Raw genomic sequence first — 26103 nt, 5'->3', positions numbered from 1 at the left:
GCTCTTATAACCAAGAAAAAAAAAAAGAAAATGACAGTGGATCAGCAACAAATAGTTTCTGTCATATCTGTTTTTGTAAAAATGTTCAGAAAGTGTTATGCCAGAATGCTCACATGGTATTTTCACAGATTGGCATATATTTTTAAAAACTGGCAATCAAAAGTCAGAGTAGAGAATGGAGAACAGGGGTGGGTGAAAAGTAGCCGCAGCAGAAGAGATATCTCATCCTTGGTAATAGCATGAATTATCCTGAGAGTTATCTCATTATGAGGATCAGAAGTGTGCCATGTTCCCTAAAGAGTTTTAATGGTTCCGCCCGGCTGGGCGTGGCTCAGCAGTTGAGGGTCGACCTAGGATCCTAGGCGATCGGAGTTCGATTCCCGGTCAGGGCACATGCCTGGTTGCGGGCTCAATCAATGACTCTCTCATCATTGATGTTTCTATCTCTCTCTCTCCCTCTCCTTTCCTCTCTCTGAAATCAATAAAGATATATTTAAAAAAAAAAAAAAAAGTTTTAATGGTTCCAAGAAATGAATGAGAAATGATAGGTGCTCCATACCCTAGCCCACCATAACTGGATCATCTCTTTCCAATGGGACTGGGGACCCATCTGAACATTAGGCTGAAATCCAAGGCTGTTTTCCATTCTCTGTCCCTGACTTTTGCAATAAAAGGCTGAGTTCTCTGCCTAGTAAACTGTGAGGCACCATCCATACTGGGTGTTGGGAAACAATACAGAAACAAACTGAACGTTATTTATGCCAGTGGAGTCAGTACATCATCTTTCCTTTGCACCCAAAAGACACAACCAGTACAAATCAAAAGTTCCCATGCCTCGGAAGAGAAATAATCCACGAGTTTCTCAGAGGAAGGAATTACCTACCTGCCTATACAGTGCAATAAATGTCCCTTTTAAAGTGAAATAATTTCTGAGCTCCTCAACACAAGACTTATGGTGAAAAAGACAGAGCCAATATTAAAATTTAATATACCCAATATTGTCATGTAACCATAAATCAACCGGTAAAAAAGCAGCAAGTATTTTTTTTTCTACTCCTAAAAAGAGTTACAGTGCTTTAACTTGAATGGATGTTGGGTTACGATTGTGGGTTACGGGGGTGGAAGTGTGAATTTGAGTCTCTATAGCAATCAAATGGGGCTGCACAGAGCAGTTTATATAATATGCAGTGTACCCCTCTGTCAGTGTCAAAGAGTACTCACCCCTCTTATTAATTCAAAAGACTGTAAAGATGACAAGTTTAGAAACCGAAATAATGACAAAGTGAAAGCTTTGAATAGTTCGATTTTTCTGGCTTTAATGGTGCTTTGCAAGGATCGCCTATTTCTACTCAGACTTGGCTGGGTGGAGATTGGTTTGAGTATGTGTCAGTAACAGAAGACAACTCCAAGGCTCGGGAAAATCTCTTCCAGTAGGTCGACTTCTCATCCTGACATTGTTGTAATTAACCTAGTGATTAGTAGCAGGAGAGGAGCAAAGGGAAGGCCAAGTATTATAGGCATGTCCTTTGGGCAGCTTCGCCAGGAAGCTAAAGCTTTATACTCCCCAGGTAGCCACTGGTCTATTCCCTGCAGATCGCTGGCATAGGGACTGGACAGGGAGGAGACTAGATGCATGCCCAGAAAGTTGGGGTGATGTTGGGAAGGTACTTGCCTGTCAGTCACACCTGGGCACAGGTCATTGGCCAGAATGAGTGCGGCCACTACAAAGGTGTGAAGATGCTCGGGGCGTGCTTTACTGCATTTTCCCACATGGCCCACAGCCACGTGGACCCCACACACAATGGACTGATGGACTGCTGCTGGCCTGATACTGGACTGGACCCAGCTCCAACATGGAACGGAAACTCTGGACACTGGCTTTGCTTCCTGCTCAACTGAAGCCCCAGCTACACTTCTATAACTGGACGAACGGAAGTGGGACTTTGGAAACCCAGGGATGTAATTCGACGCAAATAAAAGCCACTCATCTTCCCGTACAAGTCTCAGAAAATTCTTATTCTCCAGATATTGCAAGGACCCCAGCACCCAGTGGGGAAGAGGACACCCCAATTTCTTCGATAACAATCCTACTGTCTACAGACCAGATGGATCCTGCTCAGGCCGTTTCTATCCATGGCCAGAGTTTGGAGTCAGACAAATCTGGTTTAAATTCTGGCTCTGCCATGTAGCAACCATGTGTAATATTGGACATGCTACTAAATATTCTTGAGTTTTCAGTTGTAAACTGGTAGGTAAAGGGCTCCCTAAGTTGCAAGGTTGGCAGAAGGAACACCTTATGTGAAGGGGCTGAACATCATGTGAGCACTAGGAAAATGCTACCCCCCCACACACCTTTCTGGGTTATAAAATCAGGATTTTGGTCTCTACAGTCTGCATGCATCGCCACTAAATAGGTCTGTGACCTGCTTCCTTAGCTCATTATTATTCCTGAAGGTTAAATACATCTGTATGTAAAGTGATAAATGGCGCAGGGCACCTGGTAAGTCTCATGAACGCTAGCAATCACCACCATCACCATCACGATGGGAGCTTGCTGGGTTCTATCTGCCAGAGATCGTACAAATGACCCCGGCTGCAGATTCCTCATTATGACATGCATGGGGGAGGGAGGGCTGAGCTCCTAATAAAGTGACTATTTTCACTGCTAAAATTTGTTCAAAGACCCTTTTTCAATCCTTTTATTACTATAATTCATCACAAAAAGGCCAGACTTAGACCCCAGGAAGCCCCGGCTTCCTGACCTCTTTGCTGCGTTGGCTGTGCTCTGATTGATGAGAGTTCAAGGATGCAGAGGGACCAGCCACAAAAGCGCAAATCCACTCTGGCCCTAATCCTAGGGTGGCCGAAAATGTCATCTCACCTGGAGAAGGAAGCACGAGCGGGGCATCTGGAGTCCCTGCAATAGAGCCCAGTTCTGTGGAAGGAGAACCCCCCTGAAGCTGTGCCCCAGCAGCCCTCGGCCTGCACCTGGGGTGGTGATTTACAGAGCACCCACGCCTTCCATCAGAGCCCGAACCGACAGCAGCCCACTGCCATCCACGCTGATTCTTCAGCTAAAGCCCAGTCACCAAGGCAGACAAAAACACAGTGGCGATTAGAGCCCACATGGTAAATGTGAGCGCCTTCCCAGGGAGGTGGGGGAGGGAAACAGGATGGATAGAGCTAAACTGATAACCTCTCCTATGTGGCGATGCTACATCACCCTTACATAGAAAATACGATTCACGTTCCCCAAGGCTGGGGACAGGCAAGGCAATGCTTTGGGGACCACTTTGCTGCTTACGTTGCATTTGTTTAAACATGTTTTCAAACCCTTGGGAGGTGAAAAGAGAAGCAGCCAGTGGTCACCAGAGAAGTTACTATGCATTGAGCACCAAGCCCTGAGCTAGGCACACAGGTTCCCTCAATTCCTAACAATGATGCTGGAAGTTAACATGCTGATGTTGTACATGAAAATAAACCGAGGGCCAGCAAATCAGGAGGTTCATAGATGTTTACTGGGGATCGATTACAGACCAAGCACTGACTGGTCTATAAGCCAAGGATTCAGTGGTGCATATAAAAGACAGTGCACCACAAGGAACCAATATTCTAGCAGGAAAAATACAATTAAAAAAGACTTAAATAGTCTGATTTCACGTACAAATAAGCACCATGAGGGGAATGGAGTAGTGTGGCATGTTGCAGAGTGATTTGCTGGGAGAAGAGCTGCCATCTCAGTTCGAGTGCTTTGGGGAGAGGTGGCTCAATAATGTGCTCGATAATGACAGGTCAGCCATGAGAACGTGGTGGGGAGAGGCTTTTTGAGCAGAATAAAGAGGAAATGCAAAGGGCCTGAGATAAAAGCAGAAAGAAAATACAGAAGGAAAGCGAGTGTGGCCAGGGGGCAGGATGGGTGAGGCTACGCAACATATCCAAGAGTCATGCAATTAGGAAGTAAGGAAGCCAGAATTGTCACCCAAAACTGTCTCGGGAGCCCATGGGCAATCCGCTTTTGCACACTGAGATGAACACTCAGCAACACCCAGAGGAGCACGGCCCAAGCGATTGGAGTCAGTCCGCCAGGTATGAACCCTGACCTTCCCAGGTACAACCTATAGGAGCCACTTTGTGGAAGTTACCTGACTTCTCTAAGGCCTCAGTTTCTTTATCTGAAAAAGGCAATGACCGCATATTGGGCAAGTAGTGTTATCCTTCCTACTCATACAGATTTTTCTAAAAGGAATGAAAGAAACATTTCTCATTCTAAGAGTTAGGCAGGTCTTGACTCTTGAAAGCTAAGCTCTCTCTAGAAAAAGGCAATAGGTTTTCTCATTTAAGGTCTAAAAGAACAAATTTCCCATTTTGTTGGAGATATCCCCAAATATATACATATATCTTCCAGGATTTCTGCCTCATGTTGCAGGGTTGTCCAAAAGCAAGCCAGTTTCCCTGAGCTATCCTCTGAGAGCCGTTCTCACATCTCAAGGCTTCAGGTAGACCCAGTGAGTATAGCATCCTACGCTCCAGGTAGGAGGGCAGGTCCAAAGGAGAGGAGAAAGAGTAGGTATGGGGGCCTGTGTATGGACATTTTCATTAGAATCTTTCTTTTACACTTTAATTCTTTTTCATATGGGCACTACACTCACATGGGAAAGTATTCCGACAATACACGATGGCAGACAGTGCCATGTGGTCTACCTCCCATCCCCACTTGCACTTTCCCAAGTTATTTCCCAGCAGAACCTACTATTACCAATTCTCAGGTGTCCCTCCAGAGTATTATCTACAGAAACATAACTCCATGGCCAGAGTTTCCATCCATCCATCCATGCCGCACAACTCACGGTGCTTCTATTGATGTTGAAGAAGCAGACCTTGAGATGTCCAAGGAAACCACCCAGATCTGCCACTTTCACATGGTGGTGCTGCTGGCACCTCTCCCAGAAAGAACTTTATCCCAGACGCATCACAATGAACACAGAGAGATTGCTCCTCCGGGCAAGAAGGGAAGTTTCAGTAACTATCGAACACTGACTATCTGCCAGGTCCTGGGCCAGGCACTTGTGAGCACCTCTGGAGACAAGAAGGGGTCTTTACGAGCCAGCCTCTGGACACGGCGGCAGAGGGGGGTAGGTTGAGTTAACGCACAAATAGTGAAAACGACAGCAACGACAATCTGCACCCCCAGGCGGTCGTTTTGGGTTTGAAATGGGAAACCTAAACAAAACACCTCTTTCCCCCCTAAATAAGATACATCTGCTTACTGCAATCCCATTTTCTTCTCCTAAACAAATACAGCTGAGGGGGCCAGGCGCCCAGATGCAGGTGGGGTCTATTGGTAGCAGGTGCAGACCCGGCGAGGGGGGCGGAGAACACCATCCTGTAGTTTCCTGGGTTCTTTTTCAACGTCTCAGCTCCCCACAGGTAACCAGATCTTACTGCGATTAATTATGGAAGGAATGCTTTGGAATGGATGCCTCACAGTTATTAAAAGAAAAAGGAGCCCCTGATCAGTGCTCTGATAAACGTGCAGTCAGATGTGTAGTTAGAAGGGGAAAAAAAATCGTTCCCAAGAGGAGCTGATCCTAAGCAAGCATCGTGATGCAAAGATGACTGTCCACCCGCCAGCCACAAGCCCAGGGCAGCACCATCACGTTCCTGCCAGCTCTCAGAGGGGCCAGTTCTTCCCAGTATCACCCCCCGGCCCCAGCCCCACCCCAGTTTTTTTTAATTCACGCATGGACTGGGTAGGACAGCTACATTCTAAGGCTTCCCTTTGCCTAAAAAGTTTCCATTCTGTTCAGTTGCCTTTACTAACAGACTCTATGCCAAAATCATATTTCGAAAGAAATTAGCTTTGGGCAATAAATACAGGTTTATTGGGTGAACAAGTTGTAAATCTTTGAAGAAAGCGTTTTCCTGAGTACTTTGTTCCTTATTTCTAATCGAAACCCACCCTCTCATTCTCACCCCATCCCTGTCAGTGCCGTCTTCTCTCAGACACAGCTGCTGCTGGTCCGATCCTGGGGTGAACTGGGCGCAGGGATAACACTCAACCCTCCCTGGACCCTCAGCTACCCAACAGAGAAACAGAGCCCTTGAGAAACCTTGGACCTGGAAGTATGAGAGCAAAACACAGCATCTCCTACTCTTTACCCCACGGTCCTGAAGGCAGCTGCATTATCCTGGCTGGTTTTAGGGAGGCAGAGAAAAGGCTGTTTACTTAAATTTTTACTTAAACCCAACGAGGAGTCAAGGATGAATGGGTCTGTGTCATCATCGTCACCACAGCCCATCAATCTGCCATCCCACAGACAATGATTGTCCACTGGGTGCCGGGTACAGTAAAGAGATGACAAAGACCAAGTCCTTGCCTTAAATGGGTTGTACAACGTCAGAACCAGCTTAGACACAGACACGCCGGCCACCCTGTGCCTAAAACAAGTAGGGGGCATGGGAAAAATTCTGGGGACATAAAAGAGGTTTCTACAGACGCTGCTGGGCTCGGGGAACCTGAAGGGGTGTAAACAGGATCCCAGCCATGAAGAACCACAGAGCAAAACTTAGCGAAGAACAAAGAGCTTGAAAGAGGGGAAATAAATGGTGTGATGAAAAGGGAACATAAAGTAAAACCTGCACATAAAAAGGAGAGAGGGTCGCATCAAACTGAGGATGACTGAGTAGAGGCCGGGAGAGGTGATGCAAGGAGAGTAAAAGACCTACCTGCTGTAAAAGGAAACGGGTGCCAAGGTCAGGAGGCCGGGAGCTTCGATCCCACAGGAGGGGAGTCCTGAGTGTGCAGATCCAGAGGAGACCTCACAGGCCCCATGGAGCCCGTGGAGACCCAGCGCTGGCCTCGAGGACGGCCCGGCGCAAATAAAGACGAAGCATCCTGGCACCGGGTAAGGTAAGAAGCAATGAGTCAGACACCAGGGCCGAAAGGCCTTTACGTGATGGTGTGAGACACCTGCTTCTGACTGCTGTGAGTCTTTCCTCCGGAGCACACGTGGGCTCCTCACTGCATCTTCCCACAAGTGCCGCAACTGAGTTAGATGCTTCCTCCGTTCTCACCAGTACCCTGCGCAGGCCCCTAAGATACTTGTCTTGATGCTGAACTGCCACCACTTTCCCGAGCTCTCTGTGGGCATCTTTAATGGAGACCGCCTCTTTCACCTCTTCATTCCTATTGTCTAGCCTAAGTCCCGGCCAAAGGTTGGTTTCAAGTTTCCCCACAGTTGGGTTAGATCAATTGAAACGGACTCCGAGATCCTTTGGAGCCAGTCAACAGCAGGTGTGATGTCTTCAGGGATGCTCGGAAAAATCAAAACAAAATCTTGAAAGCAAGCTGCTGCAGATCGGAGGCTAGAGGGAAAACAACTTACCTGCTTCTATAGCTGCCTTCTGACAGATGTTACAAATGAGTAATTTACGAGTGTGTAATTCACAGGATCTCTGCGACAGTGCCCAGAATGCTGGTTCGGAGAGAACACAGGAGTCTAATGAGATTTTTATGGGCCGTTGTGTGCAGTTTTGCCTGTGATTTGTGGTATTGGTTTCTCAGCAATCACTAAAGGCTTCCCTGGCCATTCCCAATCCCTCAGGCTGGAAAACATGGATTCAGACAGGATCCCAATGATCTGTAATTTAAATAACTATTTCATATCTGACCAGGCCTACTTATATGTGAGCACATGGTCTGTCTCTGTGGCAGTCCCAATAAACCCACATGGGCAGAGGATCCCTTAAGATGATGTTAAGGAAAGTCCATTCCAAGCTGGGCACTTTACCCATTTCCTCCTCTTAGTCTTTAAGAGGCCACATTTTCATGGAAACAAGATTTTTGTTTTGTCCAAAACGCATTCTTAGGCTTAGGGCTTTCTACTGAGACTCTTCTAATTATGACAACAATCTTGGGACTGATGAGAAGCTCAGAAGAGAATTATAGCTCACAAGAAAGAGGGAGAGAGAGGGAGAGAGAAGGAGAGAGAAGGGGAGGGAAGGAGGGACAACCACAGGGCCTAGGGCTGGCTCCACCACTAACTCACAGAGAGAATTGCAATTGTAAATAACTTGTTGTGTGTGTGTGTGTGTGTGTGTGTGTGTGTGTGTGTGTGTGTGTGTGTTAAAATATAATAAAAGGATTGAACAAGAATAGCATTTTTCAGCACAGGGTTCCAGGATGATTGAACTCCTCAAAATATGCTTTTTTAGTTTTTAAAACTTTATAAAAAGCACAAACATTTCCTGCCAAGGCCACCTAAATATCTAAAATTGAACACAGCCAATTGACATCAAATAGTCTAAACATGTTTAAATAAAACTCCAATTTTCCCCTCTAAATCCACTTTATTCCAGTCCACCACCACCACCACCACCCCTCAATGAAATAAATGATCATTCAGTGAGCTGCTCATGCAAAAAATCCCACAATCGCCTTTGCTCTTTCTCTGGCCCTTACTTCCCACATCCAATCTGTCAGGAAGTCCTATCAGCTTTGCTTCTAAAAATACATCCCAGGTCCATCCATTTCTCTCCATCCCCACTGTTTCTGCACCAACCCAAGCCCCTGACTCTCTTCCCTGGCCCAGGGCAGCACCCTCCAGCCTCCCAGCTTCCTGGGCAATGGGTTGCCCCGTGACAACCCACTCTCCACACTCCAGCCTGTGACTGCACTGCCTCGAACCCCACCTTAGTTCCTTTACCTTTGGCATGAAATCCTGCTCTCTACAGTGGCCTACCACCCTCCTTCCCAACGCCACCGCCTTCTAAATCCCCCCGCCCCATTATAGTTTTCCATTTTCACTGGCCTTCTTTCTAGTTCTAGAAAACTCCAAGTTCTTTCTCCCCTCTAGGCTATACTTGCTGTGCCCTCTTCCTGAATTTTTCCTCCAGCTCTGTCATTTGGTATCAGCTCAGATGTTTCTTTCTCTTGAAAGAGCCACTCTATTTAGCATCGCCAACCATCACCCTCTTCCAGTCTTTATTTTATTTATTATTACCTGAAATTAAATTAGATATTTTTAATTATAGGCATTACTTTTTTTCTTTTTGTTTCTTTTACTTTATACTAGAACAATGCCTGGTCAAAAGTTCTTTCCAATTATTCACACTGATCCTCTTGGGCTGAGCCAAACTCTGGTTGTCAGTGACATATGGCTTTGATCTTTAAAAAGGAGAGAAAAAAAAACATTTGATAATAATAATTATGATGATGACAGCTAAGATTTATTAAGCCTTTTCCAAGTACCAGGCATCGTAATAAGTATTTTGGGGGGCATTTAAACCTCACAACAACTCTATCACATAAATGTTTTTAGTATGCTCACTTTATAGATGAAACAACTCGAACACAGAAAGACGCAGGCAAGTGCCTATGGACATTGGAAGGAAGGTGAGAGGTCCAGGGCTCAAAGCCGTGTTGTCCGAATGCAAACTCCATCATCAGAGTGTTCTGCCTCTCTTAATACTCACAGTTCAATAACTTCCCCCGCCCTCTAGAATTAAGTTTCTAGGCAATAAAAATAATGAATACATATCATTACCTGAAACAAGTTCAGATATATTTTAGGACTATTTATAAGGGTCATAGGATTTCAACTGGTCCCGCACTGGGGTTCCTTAGTCTAACGAGGCAGACAACTGATTTGTTATCACCCCAAGTTTCAGATGCCAATCGGCCAAGTTGACAACCACCATGCTGTAAATTTGCTCATTTCCAATGAGAAAACCACTGTCAGGCAGACACGACAGGGATGTTGGCGGATCAAGCTGTGCTCTCTGTGCAGGCAAGTCCACATGGAGAGCAGGAGTACGCGCCGTTGACTTGGGAGGATGGAACAAACACAGGAAGATGAGCTTAAAGATGCGACCGGCGGGTGCTCCAGGCTCCTCGGGGGCAGGCGGCTGGAGGCGGAGCTTCTCTCCTGCAGAACCCACTTAGCCGGGCTTCGCCTCTCTTCCACTTCTTCCTGATAAGTATTTTCTTTCTTAGCCTGTGCCAATGCCTTCCTTGTGCCTTATCCTAGGAAACATTTTATTTCTGAGTTTTATAGCTTAACTCTCAGCGGAAAATCGTACCTATTTCTAATTCTTGTGAGGCAGCTGTGTCCCTGTATTCTGTCTAGAAGAGCATGGGTTGGTCTAACACCGGAGGCAGGGGCCATGGGGAACTCTCAGCTAGCAATCTGTGTCCCTTCTAACTCTCAATGTCAGACCTTAAATGAGCAAGGCGGAAAATGTTTCTTTCCCTTTCCCCTTTCTTTTCCTCCTTCCCCTTCAGAGGTTTAAATCTGATACCAGCAATAGGGCATCCTCTACTTATAAGTCTGTCTTAATTCATCATTTGTGACAGTTGATCTTACAACCTTCCCTGGTTGTATCAGAATGAAGAGAAAAATGGATGGGCATCTGGGGCAAAGGTTTCCCCAACTGCTATTGCTCTTACCTCAGGATCTCCCGTGAGCATGGTTTTCCTTCCATGTCTCTCCCTAACAGGTTCATCATATGAATTAAAAGCCCTAGGGAACCTGGCAGAAACATCTCAAGCAAGGTTCTGATTTTTAGGAAGTTCCAGAGCCCTGTCTTTGGGGAAGCCTCAGGGTGAGTGTCCTCTGTCTCATTTTGATCAGAGAACATTTTCTTAATACTGGCAATACATGGAAAAACAAGATCCTGGAAAAGAGGTTACCCCTTGAGAATCAAACTGGTAAAATACACAGTATGATTGTAATCAGCCATCTGTGAGCATAAAGCGAAAGACAGCGTATGAATGTGTCATTCAAGAATTTGCAGACACCCAAACCTCCAATAACAACGATGGGAATCACCTCAGGAGGACAAGGCTGAAACTGGACAGCAGTTTAGAAACCAGAAAACTAATCAGTCACAATGCATTCCACCTAAGGAAAGCTTGGGAAGTGGGTGAGACTGCCACTCCAGGGAGCATTCAACACATACCCCCAGGAGTATTGCCATCCTGAGCCAAAGAGAGCGAGAGCCCCAGGACAAACACTCTGCATCTTCCTAGAGCATTGATTTTGCCTGAAGATCTTGGGGAAATTATATTAAAATAAACAAGAGTATTTTATAGAGTAGATAAGTAGAGGGAGCATTTTGTGAACCTTAAAGTTTACAACTGACAAGAAGAGAGTATTTTTCAGATGGAGAAGCCCTGCCTAAAATGTTTGCTTAACTTTTTAAAAATGAATTGGGAAGTGGTCCCATCTCTAAAAAAAATAATTGCTAATAACCAAGAACTATTATACATCATAATTTTATTTTATTTTTGTAAATATTATGGGGAGTCTTCTAGAGTTCATATTTTACCCTTTTTTTCATTTGCTTACTTTTTGTGTGTGCTTACATTTAATTTTTTTCATGCTTCATTGCATTTCTTATATATCCACCCATATTATTTTCCAAGTGGTAAAATAAGTAAAATAATCTATAAACTAGTTTTCCCTGGGTTCCTCTCTCCAAATGCTTCCCCTTTTAGGTTGCCACCTGGACAGTTGCCTCCCAGGTCTGTAATGTGATTCTCATCATAGACTTTCTTTGTGTTCTTGTGTTGGATCCACTGTGTTCTAGGAAACTCTTCATTGGTTTACTCCCTCACTTTGCTGGAGCACATGCTCCTAGATTCATAGGAAGTTGTTCATAGTGATAGCTATGTGTTTGACATACTGCTTTTTTAAAAATATTTTTAATCTACCTTTGTATTTGGTTGGTAATTTTGCTGGGTATAAAATGCTAGGCTACAAATTATTTTGCTTCACAATTTAAAAAATCATCTTTCCATTGCTTTCCAGATTTGTTGTCAGGAAGTCTGATGAAATTCCACTCTATGCTCTCTATCAGTAACATTTTCTCCCACCCCTAAGAAAATTTACAGGATTTTTTTTTTTCCTTTTACTCCCTGGTCTTCTGAAATTTTATGATGAAGAAATTTCATGATGAAGAGCCTGTGTGTTGGCCTTTTGTCATTTACTGTGCTGGATACAGTGGGCTGTTCTTTTAATTGGAGGTTCTGGAAAATGGTCTCCATTTGAATTTGAAAATTACTTCCTCTCCACTTTTTTATGTTTTATCAATCTATTGCTGGGCTTCCTGTGTTAATACTCCAAGTTCCTTACCTTTTTCTTTACAGTTCCTTCTTTTTGTTTTCCTTGCCCTACTTTCTGAAATGTTTCTTAGTTTTTGTCTACTAATCTTCATGTTGCTTTTTGTAATTTAATGAACAGTTTTCCAGTTTTTCTAACTGTTCCTCCTTCACCTCGCCTTGCTCCTCTTTTGCTTGTACCTGCAATGCCTTTTCTCATCTCTCTGGTTTCATTTCATCTAGCCTTTGACGACAGCAGATGCTTTTTCTTCTTCCTCCTTTATCTTTTTTCACGTGCTGTGTCTTGGCTTCTTCTCGTGTTGAATGCTTTTCCCCAAATGTCTGATTGTCCATCCATATTTAATAGTTAATAGTGGTGATTTAAAAACTGGTTAGAAGCACTGAAAGTGTGGGTTGGACATATTCATGAGTCATATTCAAAATCCTGGGACTGGCATCTGTCTGCAGACCTGATGCCAGCATCTGGCAGCTCTAAGGATCTTGGGTTTTTTGAAAGCAGGCTTCCAAATCTCATACATGTAAGGCCTATTTCTAGAAGTAGAAATTTTACTTAAACTCCTGTTTTCAACTTTTGACCTGTCTCTTTCCTGGATTTTGACTAATGTCCTGAGCCTCTTTCACTTGGCTCCCCCTGAGAATAAACCACTGGTCCTGTGTGTGTGTGTGTGTGTGTGTGTGTGTGTGTGTGTGTGTACATGTGATTGGTTATTAACATTTTTTCATAGTCACAATAATGTGAATCTTGACTGTATACTGGATCAAAGTTTTATACCATTTTAGTGTGAGCGCAGGAAGAGAAGGTAGGTGGAATGGGAGCAGAAGGAGGGGGAGAGAGCTAATTCCTCATCTATCATAAGACAACATCAATATGTAATGTCTAAAATGGATCAATTCGTAAGTGACAAAGCACACATTTGATTTATAAATATGGAGGTAAGTATGAGGAAAACAAGAGCTAGAAGAGTTGAAAGCAGTTGCCTGTGGGGAGTTGAACTGTAGAGTAAGGAAGGATTAGTTGGGGACTTCTGTTTTTCATTACAAGGCATTGGATATTTGAATTTCAAACTAATGTGCGCATTACTTTATTAAAAATTGAATTTAAGAAGCAAAGAATTGAGCTAGGAGATTGGAACGAGAGGTGACAGGCAGGTACCTGGGAACTGGAGCGCCTTTGGAACCTTATAAATATTGAAATGAATAGTGGACTTCCTGCAGGTCTGTGTAAGGGGGCTCGTGCTATTGTAACTTTATATAAAAGGAATAAAAGAGGGAAGCACACTGGAGGGATTTAGGAATATTCAGGCTAAAAGCAGAACCCAAATTCATGAACTTTAATAAATCCTGGGGTCCTTTTTGGCTTAATGTCTGTAGACTAGTAATCAAAAGAAATTCAAAAGTAACTCCATTCAAAAAAGTATGAAGGGAAACTCAGTTCACAACACACTACAACCATCTTTAATGCCCTTGCTCCCGCCTTCACCCCTCCTGCTCTCTCACACTGGCTTTGACCTCGCAAGTCAAGCCCTCCTCTCTGCTCCACACACCCAGCCCCAGATCATACAGATTAATTTGGCTTCATTTCTTCTTGTCTGCCTCTGTGGTTTGTCCCTCTCTATGCATTCTTGCAATTTTATATTCATGACATAAGCTAGGAAGACCTTTTCTTTAGTTAGCAGAATTGGGGAAGAGAGAAAACCAGACCCAGGTGATAAATTCCTACTCGTAGAATTTTCTGGGTTAAAATTGAAAGCATGGGAGAAAAAACCCTCCACACCATCTTGCCCTTTCTTTATGTTATTCCTCCAAAGGAGGGCCTCGGTATGCTTTCACTCCTGGGGTGAGTTTGTGGGGCTCTGAGCAGAGGAAGCAGAAGCCCAAACATTGGTGGTGTCCAGAGGTAAGAGACCTAGACCTCAAGGCCCAAAGAGTCATTAGAACACACACTCCTGAGGGCAGTCTCGTCTGCTTGGCTGACTGCTGTGTCTTCAGTGCCTAGAGCAAAGCCTGCTCTGAATTATGTGCTCAGTAAGTTGTTGAAAACTGGAACCTCTGGCAGCTAGCACCCTAGTGAGGTTGCACACCAGCACTCCTGGGTCTCAGCAAGCAAGCACCTTCTCCCTGCAATGAACTAGCTGCAAAGTAAGAGTTTGGAAGGTGGTGTTTCTCTTGTAAACTGAAAAATTGGAGTGTCATCCTCTGCCTGGGCCTCACAAGCTGGTTGACACAAGGCCATTTTCCAGCACATTCTTAATATTCTAAGAGAACCAGGCACCTGACCTCAAACCAGGGTAGAAAATGCCACTGAAGAGGCCCCTTGCAGCCTGCCAGCCTCCCCTCGGAGATACCCCCAGCTGAATATATAACCTAGTGCTTACAGAATGAGAGCCCTGGGCTACGAACATAAGGCCCAGAACCGAACACCAAAAGCAGAACCCCTCACTCTATAGAGTGTGGAATTTAATACCCAGGACCTGGTGGAGTTGCAGGGGAAATACCATGAGAACATACACAGCAGATCACAGAGCCACTGAGCAATCAGCATGTGGGAGGAACCAGGGGCTCCCTCCTGTGTCACTGGGAGAAATGTCATGGTGGGGGAGTCGGCCACTGTGGATGACTCTAGCAAGATTCAACTGCATATGATCTTTAAGGGCATATCAAACTGACAGAGGGAATTTCATAAAATGCATCTCTGCAGCTGCAGATGCCCCACAGATGTATTTTGAAACAAGCTATTTGACAGGCACCTGGCCCCAAGACGACTCCACTTTGTTCCCAAGGGTAGAAAGCTCACCACGTCCTGGGGAGGAAAAGTAGAGGGGGAAAAATTCCCATTATAACCTGGTCTCCTTTGTTATTTTAGTCCCTACTGTCATCCCAGTCATTTCAAAAATCTGAAAAGAAGTCTTATTTTTAAATTCATAATGTTGACCAAAGAGACTTGCCTTTATTATGCTCATAAATCATTCATACCTCTTTCATAACAGAGAAATTATTTTTAATTTTTATAAGGCTTATTTTTTCTCTTTCTTCCCAACACGGGAGGAAATGAGAATAATATTTTATGTTAATAGGAACAAAATGTTCAAAATGTATGCACTGTATAGAAACTCTGTAAAATGTTTCAGTGGAAACATTTTTAAACCAACAAAGGAAATGAAACACAAAAAGCTACATTAAAAGAACATTGATGATTTTTACTTTAACGAGGAACCTGAGAGGAGTGGATTATGGGTGGGTGGAGGGGGCCTCTGAGGGGAAATTATATTCCACAGGACTCATGTGGTTAGGGGCTGTCTCGATCCCACCAGGAACCCAGCCCAGCTCTCAGGTGTGCTCCTGGCTGCTCAGCCCCGCCCAGAAGCCAGGAAAGTGCCCCCCACAGGGGTCCAAATCCCTGAGTTCAGCCTCCAGGGACGGAGGCAGGTGCTGCCATCTAGGAAAACATCTCCCTCTGCCAGAAAGATGGCATGACTCCTTGGACCAGGCGATGTTCCAGCGATAACCCAGGAATTCACTTTCATCCCCTGAAGGGTTAATAGTATGGGGAAGAGAGCAGGAAATAGTTTACTGTAAAGAAAAGGGAGCCCCGGTGGCTCATCAGAATCCACAGCATCAGGGATGGTGCTGGTGGGAAACAGGAGGATTTCCAGGAGAGAGAGTCATTTCTTTAGCAGTGACCAAGTGGCGTGTGGTTGTTGCAAACACACCAGTGAATGCAAAGGCGTGTACATTGCAGTGGGACCGTTTGCACACAGGAGGACAGAGTCTGTCTTGGGAAACCAGGCTTCCCAGCTTCGAAAGAGATGTATGACCTGCATTTGAGGATTTCAGCACCTTCCTGTAGGAACAGCCACACTGAGTCGTAGGGGCAAAGCTGGTGGGGCCCCTGGGCTGTGCAGAAAGGACTTCAGCCACCAGGGCAGGGCAGGGCAAGCTAAACAGGCAGCTGCCCTGGACATGAACTCAGAAACGGAAGCGAGCCCTCCTATGCCCCTCTACCTGCCCACAGTGCCACTCCCTGAGCTGCTAACTTCTACAATATCCGAAACCCTTGAATTAGTCTCAGCCTTGTTAAAGGGCTTTTGCAGACATTTAAAAGACATTTAGTTTGCCCGACAAATGAATCACAATTTCTGGAGAGCAGAGTTTGACCAACGAGAAAGGGGAAAGAGGTGAGAGAAAGAAAACATATTTCAATGAGATAACTATAAAAGGTACCCAGGCATTTATACTTATCTCATTTAATTCTCGCAATAGCCCTTGCACATAGACACCGCCTACTGAACCGGTCAATCTTTGGTTTGCCGGCTCCCTCCCTTCCCGCCGCTTTCCATGCTGCCACCTGGAGAGCATCGCCCAGGCTCCTTTTCCAGAAGGGGCAGGCCCACAGATCACAGGCAGGAGGAGAGAGGGGTCCAGGTGTTTCCTCCCTCTGCCCTCCAGGTTTTCGAGCTGCATTTCTGTCTGCAAACGTTTTTCATTGTAAGTCCTTTCCTATCTGACTCAAACTACCGCTTGCGTTGCTTTGATGACAATTCATTTTAATAAATGAAGAACTGGGCTAGAGGGAGGAGGTTAGAGAGAGAGGGGACAGATAGCTGCCTGGGAGCTAGAGCACTCCCCTGGGAACCTTGAAACTCTCAGGGACTGATCAGAAGGCTCCTGGGGACCACCCTACAGTCACACACACTCATCACCCAGAACCACAGGTAACCCTCCAGCAGCCCCCTCATGAGGGTGGTTTCCCTGGCCACCTGCTTGGGGCAGTTTTTCTCTTGGTCTTCATTCAGAAATGATAAACCCCATGGGACCTTGGGCCCCGAAGCCCTCCTCACTGTTTGCTTCCAGAAAAGGTAGGAAAGCAGGAGGCCTCTGTCCAGCTCTGACACCAGGGCTCCACTCTGACTCAGCCTCCACCCTGACTCGTGCTGGACGGCAATGACCTAATGACACATGCAAGGTGGCCGGTGCTTGCTTACCCATCTCTTCATTCCTACTGAAACAGAAAAAGAAAAAAAGCCATCGCTTGGTTCACTAACAAAATTAAATACAATTTAAAAGAACCCTACACATTGGACTTTTACTGCCCAGGTAGAAATGGCACAAAGTAAGCATACCACAAAATAATAAGAAGAACGCCAACCGTTTCCATATCCTGCGGATTTTATTACCCGACGTGTGTTATATTGAAAGAGGGTCGTTAATATAAAATACGATTTTCCATTTGTTATGCTCCTTTGTTTTGAATTTGAGGGGCCTGTTGTTGGAGACATGCTTTTTGATGTCCGTAAATGAAGATTTTTTTTTTTTTTAGCCACCCAGCTCTTCTGATGTTAACAGAGCAGCTGTTAATCTGAGAAAAATCGGACCCTTTGAGGAAGCCATCAGAGTTTTACTGGGCAGAAATCAATACCTGTGAATGGGAGTTCTGGCGTCAGTGAACCAGGCCCTCACCGGCTGGGACGGCCCCCAGCTCCCGGAGGCCAGGCAGATCAGGCTGGGGAGTAAAATTCTACCCAGGAGAAAAGAATTGGCAGCCAATTCAGGACTTGCTCAAAGAGTGTGACTTCAATTGGAAGCACTGCAAACGTCATCATGATATCTGTAGGGAGCTCGAGGGTAAAGCCTGCATATGGCGTGCTTTGTAAATCAAAGAAATATGATGTTCCTTTTCCCTAAAGAACAGCCTTTTTAAGGGTGCAGAGGAAAATGCTGTCAAGCGAGCTAGGGCAGGCCCCATTCCACTGAGCCAGAAATGTCCAAAAAAGCGTCTCCCTAAAGCTCAGAGATAATCTTCCTAGTGGAAACCCGATGACCTGGAAGCACCACATGACCAGAAAAAGCTCTGTGACCTGGCCTTGTTTCCTGCAGTGTTACTGCTGAGCCTATGGCACAGCACCCCGGTTCCTGATGAAGCCATAATCCTTGTGTGGTGAGCATAATCCTATTTCCACAGCAAAGACTATTATAAAAATCTGTGCAATTCAGTCTTGAGCTAGATTTGTCAAACTTTACTTTCAAAATTTGGGGGGAAATGTTATAGATGGATTCACATAGCCACGTTAAAGCACACCCTGTGGGTGTCAGGTACATGTCCTGTATAATCATAATTGTACTGGTTAATTTTATGTGTTGACTTGACTGGGTCATGAAGTTCCCAGATATTTGGTTAAATATTATCTTTGGGTGAGTCTGTGAGCAGTATTCTGATGAGATAAGCATCTGAGTAAGTAGACTGAGTGAAGTAGATGTCCCTTCCCCAATGTGTGTGTCGGGGCGGGACATCAACCAATCCATTGAGGGTGTGAAAAGAGCAACAAGGTAGAGGAAGGGAAAATTTGCTCCCTAGAACTGCCTCTCACCCCCAACCCCGGCAGTTAAAGCTGGGACATCGGTCTCCTCTTGCCCTTGCACAGGGAATCACATCATTGGTGGCCCTGGTTCTCAGACTTTGGGCTCAGGCTATAACTTACACCCTCAGTTCTCCTGGGGACTCCAGGTTGTAGACAGCAGATCGTGAGACCTCAGCCTCAGGTGAGCCAATTCCTCATAATAAATTATGGAGAACTCTGACTAATACACTCATCATCACCATCACTGTTGTAAGTAATTTAAAGTAATACAAATAATACAAATAACAATGCTAGCTAACAATTACTGCATACTTACCCTGTGCCTGGCACTGTCACATCAGATTTACGAGGATTATCCATCTGAGTTAAGCGTCACCGGGTCTTTTAAAGTGAAGAGGGACTATTATTATTCTGTTTTCAAAGTCAACGTTCGGTATCTATTTATTGAGCCTTTATTGTGTTTCAGGCACTGATCTGAGTTTAAAGCTGTAAACAAGTTTGACACGGAGCCTATTTTCTCACGTGAAACATACAACAGGTTAGTAAACCAACAGATAAACCAGATGATCCAGACAGTAAAAAATCCCATAAAGACAGCGAAATGAGCAAATGTCAGTGAAGAGTTACCATGGGGACAGGGAGTGACTAGGGCTAGGGGCTTTTGAGACAGGATATTTGAGCAGAAGCTGAAGAATGAAAAGCAGTTACCCCCTGAAGGCTCTGGGAAGATGGTTGGCCAACCTGGCGTGGTCTCACCGTGATTCATGGGGTGTGAAATCTCCCACACCGACCTGCTCCCCCATACTTCACACCGCTGCAGTGTTAGCCCCTGCACCCCCAAGGGGCATGCTGCTCGAGATCGGAATCCAGTGAACTGAGTATTTGCGTATCACTCCCATGCCCCTCCTCTCTGATGATGCATGGACAATTACCATCTCTAATCTCCAGTTGCTGTTTTCATTATAACCACGTTTTCTTTCCAATGTCTCACACTTTAGTTCTAAACAATGCACGTTATAGCTACCGTGTGGTATCAGAACCAGCTGTTTGGCTCTTTTCAACCCTTCTGAAGAGACTGAAAAGAGACAGAAGCATAAAGGCACCTCTGATGAATAAAGGACACACACAACACACACACGCACTCACACAAGCACACTCACACTCACACACACACACTCACACACCATCAGAATTACCACTAAAGCCCAACAAGTCTGGCACAGCATTCATCAGTTTCATAAATACCAGAAATACCCACATGCTTCTTGTTCAGCTTGACATATTTTTTTCAAGAGAGATGCTTTAAATTTTCCATTTTATGCCAAGGTAAGTTTTATGCCTCTGTAATGGACAACATATGGATCGTATGACATTATGCATTATTTGCATCCCAATAAAACAGCTCATTAATCAAATGGTCTATTGTAACCTCCAGCTGCAGAAACCGCAAAACACACCCAACAAGGAGGCTCATTTTTAATTCACAGTGTGTCCTTTTAAAATAATATTTGTCTGGTGGTGTTGAACAGTGGTCAAATGTACAAGAGATGTGAATGTATTCGGGAAGAGACGGTAATAAGGACACAGCCAGCCCTGAAACACACACGGTGAGTTTCTTCTCTGACTTTGACCCACTGTTTTGCTTTCCTCCATTTAATTTTGAATGGTGTTTTCTTATAAGGTCAAAACAAGGTCTTTTCGTAGCGACCAACATTTAGCTATACTAATGTAGAGCTAAATTAGGAGCAGGTCAGTCGTTGAAGAGTTCATTAGAAAAGCAAATTGGTATTTTACACTCATACCAATGATTGCAAACTCACCAAACCTAATGAAATATGCAAACAAGACCGTAAGTCCTAGTCTACTGGTCCGTGCATATCAGTTCTTGACATGTGTGTCAGCCAAGGTCCCAAGGGCAAGCATTAGAAGCCAATTCCAGCTAACTTAAGAAAAAAAGGATCTCTTTGGAAGAATATTCGTGGGCAGAGGGTGTTGCTGCTGACACGATCAGTGAGAAGCTGGAGGATCAGACTTGGGAATGAGTAGGGAACCAGAGAGCTCCGGAGGGACATGAGACTGGAAGCAAGGAACGCAGCAATGTCCCCATAGCTTAAACAGCGTGGTCAGGAAGCCTCGGCTGCCATGGCTCCTCCATGAGTGATCTGTTTCTTCCGACCCTGCATCAGTCACTCAAGACACAATGTCCCAGAAGGCTAACGAGGCTGAGTTCAGGTGGTGGGCCTGCTCGAGTGAGAGGAGGACCCTCCTGTTGGCCGGGTGGGTGCCTGGAATTCACTAAGATCTCTACAGCATGAGAGAGTCTCAGCTTGCTTTAAAAGGGGGAGTGACTGCCAAGTTGTGCAAAACGCTGATTGAGTGCCTATTACATGCCAAGAATTGTGCTAAATAATTTTCAACAGACGTGCTTTCATTCCGTGACACTTACAAATCTGCAGCCATCACATGGGGTTTTCTACTCATTCAAGAGGTGGGGACAGTGAGGATTGGGAATATTAAGTGACCTGGACACCATGACGGTGTTTAGTGAGGTGCAAAGTCAAATGTCCAGTCTTAGTTTCCTGACTCCTGGCTATGTGTGTAGAGCTATAAATTAGAAGCTCTGAGTTCACCCTTTGTTTCCCTAGTTTCTCCAGGGTGGTTAGGAGCCACCAGCCAATTTCTCTATATTCCTTAGTCTGACTAAAGTGTTCTAAGGTGCCAATCAAACACATGGTGACCCAGGCCTTTTATACACACCTGATTATCCGATGACTGTATTTTATGTATCTCTGTTGCCATATTACTACATGGATTACCAGTGCCCTCTTTACTGCAGGAAATAGAGTGATTAGTGCCTCAAATCTAATGAATTTAATTAGATCAGAGAACCAATTACAGAAAATCTAGAATTAATTCAGAAATTTATCCCTGAGATTCTGTACTTCTATAAGTAGTCTTGGCACCAAAATCTGTACCAGTCAGGGTTCCAACAGAGAAAGAGAAGCAGTTTAAAATGATAAATAGAAAGATTGAAAAATTAAAGATAGAAAGAGGAAGGAAGGAAGGAAGGAAGGAAGGAAGGAAGGAAGGAAGGAAGGAAGGGAGGGAGGGAGGGAGGGAGGGAGGGAGGGAGGGAGGGAGGGAGGGAGGGAGGGAGGGAGGGAGGGAGGGAGGGAGGGAGGGGCTGACAAATATGAAATCCGTAGGGTAGGTGGGCAGATTAGAAACTCTTGGGCTGGAGCTGATGTCATCTTTCAGAGGGGTAATTTCTTCTTCCTCAGGGAAACCTCAGCGTCTTCTTAACGTCTTTCAATTGATTGGATGAGTCTCACCCAGATTATCGAGGATAATCTCTTTTACCTAAAGTCAACTGATGGTCTATGCTGATTGCCACATCCACAAAGTACATTCACGGCAACACCTAGATTAGTGTTTAATTGAATAAGTCAACACATAAAACTGACAGTCACACTATTGTCTGCTCAGACAAATTGGAACATTAAAACATGTGACATTTCAAGAAAATGAAGTCCATGGGCTAGCCCATAACCCCACATACTGCTCTGGCACTGAACTCAGTCCAGGTAATTCTGGAAGTAAATCAAAATCCAATAACTGAGATGAGGCCAATGTTGATCTGTCGAAGAGAACAGCAGAGCAATGAAACCTGCATCTCAAGATAGTTAAGCCTCTGGGATGGGCCCTGGTTGCTCGCTGGCAGAGAATTAAGGGGCCCTCCTGCCCCTAAGTAGTTCTGTGGCATTAAAGTACACAAGTGTCCAGGAGTCTCTTTTCAAAGCTACTCCTGAGAGTGTTCATATTATGTCATTACTAAGAATTATATTAAGTAGTAAACAAGACTTTTGGCAAGTATCCAAGGAAGTAACACAGGAAAGTGCGTTGTTTAACCAAGGCAGAAACGGGAGGGCGGGGACCTTGGTTGAACAGCTATTTAACTCTAAGACTACATTAAGTCCCTATAGATTAATTCATCTTATCCTCAAAAATTTTAAAAGAGCAAACAGTGAATCCCCATTTTAAATAGGGACGTTGGTGCTAATAATTGGGAGCGCTGAACATTTCTCTACCAGTCTGGTTCAGAATACACTTTCCACTAAGACTACTTTCTGTCCAACCAGAATGTATCCCTAAGACGTGCAGAGAGCCTAGGAAGGAGAGGTCCAAAAGAGACTTGGAACTTGTTTCATTTCTGCCTAGCATCAACCCCTCTAATTTCTTCTCAGACAACAGGTTAGTCATCTTTGGGATATCCAGTCATTTCTAATCTAACGCTAGGCCAGATCCTCAAAGTCTTGTACACCCTCGCAATGCAGCCAGGCCTGCCAGTCCCAGCCCTAATATTTGCAGGCCGTGTGGCAGGGGTACAGAGGAAGGGCCGCATACCATGTTTATGGACTTTTAGGTGTTAAGCAAGCAAACTGTTATATTAAAACACAGTCTATTTTTCTACCTTGACAAGCATGCTGTCATAATGACGGAGAAGGCCAGTTCAACTTGGCCAGTCTCAGACTCTTTGGAGGTTCATGCTAGAACTTGGTGGCAGTTTGGGGGGGAAGTCGGCCTGGCCCTTAGCCCAGAGCCAACCCATTTTTTCCACCCCCAGTTCAACTGCACCATGAGAAGCCTCATGTGCACATGTGTGGATACCCCATCCAGCACCTCAGCTTTATCTACACCTCTACCAACAGCCTCCCCTTGGCCACTGCCAGGACCTGGGGCTCCTACCTGTGGAGTGATCTTCCCTGAGGCGGATGGGCTCCAGGAAGAGACCCTAGGAGTGGGTTTGGGCTATTTGGACAGGAAATTCCAGGCACCAGGTAGGTTGTTGAGCATGATCTAGAAGGGATGGGTATGGATTCTGGGTAACATGTCCTCTCAGACCCAGTGGAGGAGGGAACAGCTGGAAAAGGGCCAGAGCAGGACCCTCTAAAGCATGGGGACCCATGGCAGGGACCCCTTTTGCTTGGATAAAGGCTCAAGGTGACTTCCCTGAAAAAACTGGCTGCAGCTCCCAGTCCCTCACCTGCTACTGTATCTGGCCCCCTCGCTTAGCCGCCCCTCTTACTCACTGCCAATTCCCAACCCATTAAGACAATGTATTGTTGCAATGTTCATTTTACAATAACATACACAGGCATGAATTCACAGTCACCAAGTCTTAGTACACTTTCAAACAGCTATCGCTAGAGGAAATGGTCTGGCGGGATTTTGCACTGTAGTATTTATTGTGGCAATAAAATAGAGTGTCACCAACAATTCACACACACACACACACACTGCATCAGCTTGCTCCAGGATCCAACAAAAGGGGGCAACAAATAGAAAAAGTACATTTGATTAAAGTCACTAAGTATAGGCTTTTCCTTTAAAAAAGAAAAGAAAAAGGGAAATAAATAAAAGCCTAATTTGGTTATGTGCTTTTATTTCTCTGGATCACAGGCATAATTTTTTTAATAGGATCTTGAAAGGTTTAGAAAAGAATTGTAACTTTTCTAAATCTCTCTGGGCTCCTAGAATCTCAGGGGCTATTTCAGCCTTGAACATCATAACAGCAGAACTTGCATGCCATCTGCAAGTCGGACGGACGAGTCCTGTGCTGTATTATGGAAGTGCATTGGCCAGCGCCCTGCAGACACTCAGGTGCTCACACGTGGAGGCTGTGGGGCTCCTGAGCCCTGTGTCTGTGTCCTATACTCGCCTGTCCCATCAGGTAATTTTCCAGGACTTTAAATCTTCTTCATCATCCTATCTGAACTATCTTTGATTTTTATCCATGATTTATTTCTATCACATGGGGTAGTCCCCTATTTTCTATTTTTTCTAAGGTATGACACTTCTGTCATAAAATCATTTTCACTGTCTATTGTCCACATGATAAGCCCACATACGGCATTTTCAAACCCTGCACACTAAGACGTGTGTGCACTGGACATGGCAGACCTATCTCCCTACAAAAATCACTTCCTTATTTTAAGTAAAACTAACGAGAATTAGAAGTATCACAACTCATTCATGTTTGTGAATTATGCTTAGAAACACAAGGGGGAGAACCGATCATTCATTGGGTTAAATGAATGGACCCCACACTAGCCGTAGGTGTTTTTCCTTTGCTAGCCCTCTAAGAATTAAAACTAATTCATGCATAAAATGACTTTTGTACCTGAATTTTATTTCTTTGAGAAGTAAAATGGTGTAATGGAATAAAACAGATCACTTAAAACACCAGGGTCACACTTAACTTACTCTAGGACAGTGGGTGAAAAATCTACCCACCCAGAGAGCTGCTCTGTCAGTCACTGGAGTTTCTACCTAATAGAGCTGTTGTAGAAAAAAACGATATGTGCCCTGGTACCAAAAAAAGACATTTAGTAAATGTTAGCTTCTTCCTTTCCCCTTGGGTATAATTAGTTAAATGTACAGCAATCCCTCCTTTATCCAGTTTCACTTTCCACGGTTCCACTTACTGGTGGTCAACCACTGTCCAAAAATATTAAATGGAAAGTTCCAGAAATAAACAGTTCCTAAGTTTTCAACTGTGTGCCGTTCTGAGTGGTGTGGTGAAATTTCATGCCATCCAGCTCTGTCCTGCCCGGGGTTGTGAATAATCTCTTTGTCCAGTGTCTCCACGCTGTATAAGCAACCCACCTGCTAGTCACTCAGTAGCCACCTTGCTTATGAGATCAACTATGTGGTATCCCAGTGCTTGTGTTCAAATAACTCTTATTTTACTTAATAAGGCCACATTTGTATAACTTTTATTATAGTATATTGTTATAATTGTATTATTTTATTATTAATTGTTGTCAATCTCTTAGTGTGTCTAATTTATAAACTTCTAATAGGTAGGTATGTATAGGAAAAGTCATAGTATCTATAGAGTTTGGTACTATCTACAATTTCAGGCATCTGCTGGGAGCCTAGGAATGTATCCCCCCTGGATATGACATAGGTGCTACTGAAATCTGAAAGACCAAGGTTCAAATTCTGCCACTTTCTGTCCAGCCTTAGGCAAATTAGTCACCCTCTCTGAGCTCATTTCTCCATTTGTAAGTGGCACCCACCTCAAAAGGCTGTGGTGAGGACTATAGAGGCCATGGGTGTGGGATTCTCCGGTACAGCAACAGACTCAATACATTTTAATATAGTTGAGAACATGAAGGACAGCAGACCGAATTTCAAGCCCTGACTCTAGCACTTACCTACTATGTTACCTTGGGCAAATTAACCTGTCCAAGGATCATTTTTTTTGGTGGATATTCTTGAAATAATTATTCCTACCTCACCAGTTTTTTAATGAGGTTTACATAAAATAATACAAGAAAAGTGCCACATTCAGAATATGCACATCTTAAGTGTTAATAAACGCTAGCAATTATTAATAAATACATTTTAAAGGAGAGATTAAAAGCTACCAGGGGAAGAAAAGTATTAGATCCCTATATTGCAGATTTACATGGCTAAACTGGAGAGAAATAGGCATAACTCAGAATCCCAAAATAGAGATGATCTAGAGAGCTGTTTCAGGAAACTTCCTCTGACAAAATATATACCTAGGTATATTTTACATTAATCTATAAATACAATATAGAATTATAGATTGTACAT

This window comes from Miniopterus natalensis, chromosome 1, assembly GCF_054644295.1.
Source record: "Miniopterus natalensis isolate mMinNat1 chromosome 1, mMinNat1.hap1, whole genome shotgun sequence".
Taxonomy (NCBI): Eukaryota; Metazoa; Chordata; class Mammalia; order Chiroptera; family Miniopteridae; genus Miniopterus; species Miniopterus natalensis.
The sequence above is the reverse complement of the archived record's forward strand: the minus strand, read 5'-3'. Positions refer to the sequence as shown.